Source organism: Chrysochloris asiatica, unplaced genomic scaffold (assembly GCF_000296735.1).
Source record: "Chrysochloris asiatica unplaced genomic scaffold, ChrAsi1.0 scaffold00225, whole genome shotgun sequence".
NCBI classification, from domain to species: domain Eukaryota; kingdom Metazoa; phylum Chordata; class Mammalia; order Afrosoricida; family Chrysochloridae; genus Chrysochloris; species Chrysochloris asiatica.
Genome location: NW_006408743.1, coordinates 1148699 through 1158568, shown reverse-complemented (window position 1 = coordinate 1158568; position 9870 = coordinate 1148699).

The window sequence follows — 9870 nt, the reverse complement described above, 5'->3', positions numbered from 1 at the left end:
TTCTGGGTAGGGTCCCACTCTCTGCTCTTCTCAATTTAGCTGGTCAACATCATAGGAGCAATAAATAAATATTTCAAATCTATTTCAAAGAAGCAGATTTTGTAATTTCTTATGCCAAATACACCTTATTTTTCCAATATAACTTTTAATTTATTTAAAAATATTTCCTTCTCTACTAAGGAGCCCTGGTAGCACAGTGGATTGTTAGCTAGGCTGCTAAATGCTAAGGCAGCTGTTCAAATCTGCCAGTTGCTCTGTAGGAGAAAGATGAGGCTCTCTATTCCCATGAAGATTTATACCCATGGAAACCTGAACAAGTTTGCTATGTATTGGAGCAGACTTTGTGGCACACAACCACCACCACTATCACCTAGTTCACTGACTTGTTCTGTAACAAACCATATCACCCAGACAATTCCCACCCCATTCACAGAGGAAGAGACATTCTGAGGAGAAACAGAAGGGAGGAGTTAGTCAATATGACCTTCAGGACCCTATTCAGAAAAGTCTTTTTTGTTATTGTTTCTTAAATGTCACACCAATATTCATAGGCTTTCCTTTCTATTTTTCAAGATAAAAGCACCTACCTATAAGAACCCAAACAAAACAAAATCCCATAAAATTGTATGCAGTTTTATTTAAAGTTTTTTTAATAAGACAATTATGTTTTTGTTGTTTTTAAGTGCCAACAAGTCAGTTCTCACTGATGGTGACACTGTATAAGGTTTCTGAGAAGCAGCTGGTGGTTTGAACTACCTTGTGAGTTGAAGACCAGGACTGACCCTACAGTCCCACACTTGGATTCCAAGATAGTTATATACTATGCGATATTTATTTTTGTTGTTTTTGCTAAGTGCCATAGAGTCAGTTCTGATTCAAAGCAATCCCAAATAGGGTTTCCAAGGCTATGAATCTCTACAGAAGAAAAAAGCCTCATATTTCTCCCAAATCCAGCAGCTGATGGATTTGAACTGCTGATCCTGCTTTCAACAGCCCAACACATAAACCATTACAACACCAGAGCTCCATGTGAATTATATACTATTCCATTTTCCTTATTTATTTATTCAATTAGTATTTCTATAATGTCTTGCATGGGCCAATCTTGAAAACAATTTTTCCTAATCCATATCCACAGCTTTATCTGTATTACAACTTTTCTTCAAGCTCTACTCAACCGTATCTTAGCCTCTTACAACCACTACAAAATATGCCTTTATGCCTTTATGTTTGCTGCCCCTCAAGGCATTATATACTCTGTAACCAGAGAGAACATCTAAAATGAAATTCAACCATATCAATCTTGGGTATAAGATTGTCAAAATTATTAAAAAGTTTCCCACTGATTAAAAATACAGACATTTCAGCCTGATAATCAAGGTCCTGTATTACCTGCCCGCTTACATATCCCCAGAGTCATTTCCCACCACTCCTGTTACTGTACTTGGTGTTCTTGGAATCAAGACAAGAATGTAATGATTCTGCCACATAAATGGAACTTTACAAATTAATGATCCAATAGGAGATAATTCAGGATGAGGATGTCTTTAACAAATGTACAAAGATTTATTTACATACAAAGGCTAAATCCAACTGACCCATTCTGCTCTCCCAAAAAATCAATTGTGTTAAAGCAAAGTCAAAGACAGAATGATCAAGCTGGATCTAGTGCAAAGTTTTCCAACTCTTACTCTATGACAATACCTGTTATGTGGGGGAAAAGTGTTCCATGATCAAATAATTGGGAAACATGAAGTTAACAATGTTGTTTTTTCCTACTGATCTGTAAGGGTCTTTAAAATGTAACCTACATTACTGACGTTTTCTAATATCCAGAATTTTCAGCATACTTGATCACACAATTTGCTTGATTAGACTACCTTGCAGTGTTGTGAAAGATACTTGGAACATAATCATCTCAATACTATTATGAAAACGCTGTGTTTATTAATTTGTTGAGCATCTCTATTAGTAAGACTACTTGCTTCACAGATGAATAATGCATAGTTCCTGGTATTAACATACTTTTGGTTGTGGTTGGAAACAGGCTAAAGTCCCCTAAAATGTTTCTTTTTTCTAAAATCATCAAATTACTGAATTTTTGATATTTCCTTTTGTGCTATTATGGAAATTTAAAAATCAGTGAAGTATGTAAAATTGAATAGAGTTCATTATTAGCAAGTGTAAACTAGTTCCAAATAATAAATCACTTGTACAGTTAAATTTTGTTTGGGGTCCAACGTGAAAACAAGAGCTTTAGAAAATAAACCTGGTGTGGCACTGTGGAATAAAGCACTGGACGACATCAGTTTGAACCACAAGCCCATAGCAACACATAACAATATTGTATTTTCAGTGAGGTTTTTAAAAATGCCTTGGGAAATGTGTTTTTCTTGGAAAAAAAAAAACAAAAACAAATAGGCTTTCAAAATCTGAAGCTTTCTTATTACAATACTTATAAAAATCACACTCATATCACAAAATAACTGCAACATTCAAGTACACACACATATATATTTCGACTGTCTAATACAATAAGGAACCAACTCTACGGCACATAACAATACAATAAGAGGAAGATGCCCAAATAAGATAAATTCATATAGCAGCAGCAGCAATGGATTTAAGCTTACTGATTGTGAGGATGGTTAGTGTTTGGTTCTATTGTTCCTGGGGTTGCTATGAGTGGAACCTACTCCATGGCACCTTTGTTGTTATTGTTAAGTCCTGTTGAGTGGGTTCCAACCCATAGAGACTCTGTATAGGGTTTTCAAGCAGCGACTAGTAAGCTTGAATGGCGGGCCATGAGGTTCAAACCGATTTGGGGTCCAGCACATTAACCCACCACTTCATGGCGCCTAACAAATGCCAATATGGAGTTCTGGTGTGACCATGTAGTATATGTAACTGCAAGAGTGACAGTTCAAATCCAACATTCTCTTCTTGGAAACCCTATAAAGGGTTGCAAAGAGTCAGAACTCACATGACAGCACTTACCAACAACAATGTCAGATACACGATTTCCTGTTCTACAGTCTACTTCCCCCATTTAGAATTTACTATATGTGAACCAGCAAGGAGACATGCATTCTGAAGGATTTCTTTCTGTTACGTTAGTATATAAAGAATGATTGCATGTTATGTATATAAGTATGGGGGAGCGTGGCGGTCCATAGGATAAGCAATGCAAACCCAAGTTTGACGTTTGAGTCCGCCAGCTGCTTCTCTGGAGAAAGCTGAGGCTTTCTGCTCCCACAAATATTTAAAATCTTCGGAAACCCTATACACGGTCGCTATGAGTAGATGCTGACTGATGGCACTTAACAACAACAAATACAAAAATTACTTCTATCAGAAAATAGGAGGAAAAGCATCGGTTCCTTTCCTTCGGGCCTCTGTTGTTGTTAAGTGTCCTTGAGTAGGTTTATGACCCGCAGCCACCCTGTATAGGGTTTCAGAGGAGTGACTGGTGAGTTTGAACTGCTCACCTTGAGGTTAAAACTGACTTTGCAGTACAGCACATTAACCCACAGCGCCACACCAGAACGCCACAGTGCCACACCAGAAGGCCACAGATAACTTAAATTATTAGTCTTTTATTCACAAGTAACAGAAATCCAAGGTATCTTAGAGAAAAAAATTACAAACTATTATGAAAAATAAAAAGGCAGAATTAAGAACTGGCTCGTTAATAAGGAGTATAAACTTAATCTCCCACTTCTCTACCCCTATTTCTTCCAATTCTGCACACCACTCTCTGAAGTCTTTCTTTTATACATCTGCTTTATTTATTTATTTATTTATTTTCTGTACTAACATAACATGATAGAGCTGGCTATGCCACAACTCCTTATTTATGATACTTTTGGCAATTGCAGTTGGCATCACTTGGATCTAATTTCAAATTCTTAGGAAAGGGAGGCATGATTTGGCTCAGGTTAGGGCAATCCCTGGTCTAATCTCCTAATAACAAAAACTAATACCCAGTAGTGCGACCCAGTAGATTCCAATTCAGAGCAACCATATAGGAAAGTGTAGAACTGACCTATAGGGTTTCAAGAATATAAATCTTTATGTAACCAGACTGCCGCATTTTTCTTCAGCAGAGTAGCTCGTGGATATAAACCCCCAACCTTCTGGTTAGTTGTCAAGTGCTTCAACTAGTGAACGAGCAGACTCATTTTAGAGGATAATAGGATGATATCGGAGTACTGGTGTGGCGCTGTGGGTTAATGCGCGAGACTGCAAAACCGTTTGAACTGCAAAGTCGGCTGTTCAAGCTCATCAGCTGCTTGCTCCTCGGAAACCCTATAGAGGGTCGCTATAGGTCGGAATCGACTCGACAGCACTTAACACAACAACAACAGGGTGAAAAACGGAATACATGGGGAGATGAAAAAGAACCTTTAGACAGATATACAGAATAATGCAGAGCAATCTCAGAGAAAAAGAACTAAAATATATCTACTACAAGTGATGTAAAAAGATTGTATTTAAAAAGCAATATGATAGGTTTTTAATGATTGTCCTCTTTTCAAGTCTTTGGAGAATGACTTTTGTATTTAATCAATATGACATCATTACATGCTCTTTTTCTGCTCTGTCAACTTCCTATGATGTAGGTTCTGTGACCTCAAAATTGCAGTGGCAGAAAACTGCCCTCTTGATCTATCTCCATTTATTTTGATGACTCCAATCTCTAGTAGTACAAATGTATAGAAAGTGGGTGACAGACAGAGCAGCATCCACATACTTTATCTACACTAAGTCCATGGAATACATGAAATTCAATAATCAGGAATTTTTTCTTTGTATTAAACAAAACAAGAGTAGAAATCAAATACTTCTAGAAAATATTAACACACTAGCCTTTACTTTGTAATTGTTTCAAATATCATTGATGAATGATTGTGACTTTTATTTTTCCATTTAGATACCAGTCATGTTAGAATTTTTCATGTTTTTGCATAAGTGAATTTTTATTTTAGACTTTATTAAAATATTGGACACAAAATTGTGGAAAGTAAGATGTTTTAAAAACGTAAAAATTCAGGACCAACAGAATCTTAATGAAACTCTCTCCCCTCAAAATGACCCTTCAGGATTGGTTAGAGGTATGGAGAATGAGAACAGGCCTTGGAGCCAACTAGACTCAGTCTAAATCCTAACTTCTGGCTTCAGAATATCTTTTTCATATTGTCATGCATGATATAAACATTCTTAAATTGAATATTTAATTTAACATCAGGTTCTTCATTTATAAAGCGGGTTCATGCATATATATTTAAAGTAGAATTGGTATGTATTAAAAATAGTATTATATGGGAATTTAAATGTTGCATCCCCCTTTAAAAGCAATCTGGTAGTACAGGAAAAGGTTACACATAGATTTACCATATGACCCATCAATCAAATTCCTAGTTATACATTTAAGGTAATTGAAAGCCTGTGTCCACACAAAAATAGGTGTCCCATAAATTGATCAGTAGATAAATGATATATAAGATAAATACATTTTGTTGTTGTTAGGTGCCTTAGAGTGGGTTACGACTCATAGCAACTTTATACACAACAGAACAAAATACTGCCCGGTCCAGTACCATTCTAACAATCATTGTTACGCTTGAACCCATTGCTGCTGCCACTGTGCCAGTCCATCTCATTAGAGATCTTCCCCTTTTTCACTGACCCTGCACTTTACTAAGCATGATGTCTTTCTCCAGGGACTGGTGCCTCCTAATACCACGTCTGAACTATGAAAGATAAAATTACACCTTCCTAGCTTCTAAGGGGTCATCTGGCTATACTTCTTCCAACATAGATTTGTCTATTCTTATGGCAGTCCATACTTTTAATGTTCTTCTCAAACACATCAATTCTTCTACAGCCTTCCTTATTCACTGTCAAATTCTCATATACATATGAAGGTTATTGTCAATACAATGGCATGGGCCAGGCCCACCTTAGTCATCAAACTGACATCTTTCCTCTTGAACAATTTAAAGAGGTCTTGTGCTGCAGATTTGCATAATACAAAATGTTACTTGATTTCTTGACTGCTGCTTCCATTAGTGTTGATAGTGGATCCAAAAAGGTGAAGTCTTTGACAATTTCCATTTTTCTCCATTTATCATGATGTTATTTATTGCTCCAGTGGCAGTAATTATTTTTTCTTTACATTAAGGTACAACCCATACTTCATCAGTATTTTAAGTCCTCTGCATCTTCAGCAAACAAGGTTGTATTATCTTCATATCACAGGTTGTTACTGACGTTTCCCACAATCCTGATGCCAAATTCTTCTTTATATAATCTAGTCTCTCAGATTATTTGCTCAGCATAAAGGTTGAATATGTATGGTGAAAAAATACAACCCAAGTGCACACATTTCCTAATTTTAAACCATTCATGTCCCTTTGTTCTGTTCAAATGACTGCTTCTTGGCCTAAGTACAGATTCCTGATGAGAACAAGTAAGTGTTCTGGAATACCCATTCTTCACAATGTTATTGATAGCTTGTCATGATCCACACAGTTAAAAATCTTAGCATAGTCAATAAAGTTCAGATAAACATCTTTCTGGTATTCTATGCTTTCAGCCACCACCCATCTGTTAGTTTACCATACTGCAGTGAATTATGTGTTGCTTTTGTACTTGAAACTATGCCACTGGTATTTTAAATACCAGCAGGAACATCCAGAGTGAACAGGTTTCTGATGAGTTTCCAGACTAAGACGGATTAGAACAAAAGAGAGCAAACTACTTTTGAATGTTTAACCATTGAAAATCTTATGAATAGCAATGGAACACTGTCAGATGGCATCAGAATATTGAATAATGGAACACTATGAATAACACCAGAATATTGTCAGGTATAGTGTCTAAAGATGAACCCTCAGGTTGTAAGACACTCAAAATACAACTGGGAAAGATTGTCTCCTCAAAGCAGAGTTTACTATGATAACTTAAATGAAATAAGTTTTTGGGACCTTCACTTGCTGATGAGTCACAACTCAAATAAAAAAATAGCTGCAAATATTAACATCCATTAATATTTGGAATATGAAATGTACAAAATATGAATCTAGGAAAATTGAAAATTGTCAAAAATGAAATGGAATGCATAAAGAAGTAAATCCTAGACATCAGTGAGCTAAAAAAGACTGGTATTGGTCATTTTGATCCTGAGAATCACATGATTTACTATGCTGGGAATGACAAATTGAAGAAGAATGGCATAACATTAATCATCAAAAAGAACATTTCAAGATCTATCATTAATTATAAAGCTGTCAGTGATAGGAAACTATCCAAACATCTACAAGGAATAACAGTAATATCACTATTATTTAAATTTAGGCACCAACCACTGAAGACAGTGATAAAATTGAAGAATTCTACCAACTTCTTCAGTCTGAAATTGACCAAACATGCCATTAAGATGAATTGATAATTACTGGTGATTGAAAAGCAAAGGTTGGAACCAAAGAGGAAGGATGAGTAGTTGGAAAATAGGGCCTCGGTATAATAGAATTTTGCAAGACCAATGACTTAGTCATCATAAATACCTTTCTTACACAACATAAAAGAGCACCATACACATGGACATTACCAGATAGAATACACAGAAATCAAATTGACTCCATCTGTGGGATGAGATGGTGGAAAAACTCCATATCATCAGCCAAAACATGGCCACAAGCAGACGGGAACAAACCATCAATTGTTCATAGGCAAGTTCAGGCTGAATATGAAGAAAATTAAAACAAGTCCATGAGAGCCAAAATATGAACATAAACCTATCCCATCTTAAATTAGAGATCATCTCAAGAAGAGATTTGATGCATTAGACACTAATGACTTAAAGAGTTGTGATATGACATCAAGTATATCATACAGGAAGAGAACAAAAGGTCATTAAGAAGACAAAAAAGATAGAAAAAACAAAATGTTTGTCAAAAGGGACTCTGAAACCTGCTCTCCAGTGTAGAGATGCTAAAATGATTGGAAGAAATGAGAAGATAAAAGAGCTAAACAGAAAATTTCAAAGGGAAGTTCAAGAAGATAGTCAAATAAATATACTAAAATGTGCAAAGACTTGAAGTTAGAAAGCCAAAAGGGAAGAAATGCTCAACATTTATCAAGCTGAGAGAACTGCAGAAGAAATTCAAGACTTTATTTGAAATACTGAATGATTCGAGAAGCAAAAATTATTGAATGATGCAGAAAGCATCAAATGAAGTTTGAAGGCATATAAAGAGACTCTGTACTAAAAAGAAATAATTGATCGGCAACCATTTTAAGAGGTGACATATGATCAAGAGCCAATGGTACTGACAAAAAAATCTAAGGTGCACTAAAGGCATTAGCAAAGAACAAGGAATTCATGGAATAGATACAGAAATCTTTGAATCAATTGATGCAATACTGGATACTATCACTCATCTATACCAAGAAATTTAGAAGACAGCTAGCTTTGTGGCCAACTAATTGGAATAAACTGTTTTTGTGCTTATTCCAAAGAGAGTTGACACAATAGAATATATAAATCATGTAACAGTATCATTAATATCACCTGCAAGTAAAACTTTGCTCAAAATAATTTTAAAATGGCCACAACAGTACATTGACAAGGAACTTCCAGAGGTTCAAGCTGGACATAGAATGAGGGATATCATTGCTGACATCAGATGGAACTTGGCTGAAAGCAGAAAAAAACAGAAAGATGTTTCTTTCTGTTTTATTGAATATGCAAAGTCTTTCAACTTTGAATGACGATAAGATATATCCATAATAGAATATTATTTGGCAAAAAAAAAAAAATCAATGAGATACTGATATATGCTTCTACATAGATAAAAATTAAAATGTTATAGTAAATGAAACTAGATAGATAAAGAAGACTACATATTACATAATTCCATTTATATGAAATTCATAGAATAAGCAACTATATTGAGTCCTGGTGTGGAACTATGAGATAAGCACAGGACTGCAAAGTCAGTATGAACCACAACATCAGTTCAAAGCTCACCAGCTGCTCATTGGAAACCCTATACAGGGTTACTGTGGGTTGGAACTGACTTGATGACACTTAAAACAACAACATAGAAGTGGAATGTAAATTATTTATTGCCTAAGGCTGAAAGAGAACATCAATGGCTATTAATGGGTATGTGTTACTTGAATGGTGATGACTAATGCAGTACAAAACCTAAATTATTTTAAAATCCAGATGATCAGGTCCATCTGAGACCAGAGTACTCCCTGACTATTTTATGATGGTGTTCTTTAAACATTGGACCAAAATTATCCCATGAAATCACCTTCTAACAGTAAGGTAGAGTCTTAGTCTGTAAATTTAGCATATACCTGTACATTATGGGTGACCCTGCTGGTAATTAAAATACCGGTGGATAGTTTCCAGCATCATAGAAACACACAGGTCACAACAGTACAACAAACTGACAAATGAGGTGTGGAGATTATGAAATAGCCTTTTTTTAAATTACTAACTTGTGGCTAGTATGTATTTATAAAATTTATATCACAATATTGACTTGAATTATATTCTTTATTATATAAGTAAACTTTATTTAGAAAATCTCTACATTAACCATTAGTACCTATTGGCCTGATGATTGAGACTTATCCTAAGCCACCTTCTAAGGTTTAATATCTATTCTGGGAATTGAGTTGTGAATGAAATTGCTGAAGGGAAAAAATAAGTCACTGCATTGCTCATGAAGAATTAAATATTTTACTTTAGAACCCAAGTAAATAGCTTTTTCAGTTTAGCAAACTTGCTTATGTAATGATATTCTAAATCATTTCAATACACTCTGTTTGTTGTTGTTGTCAGGTGCCATC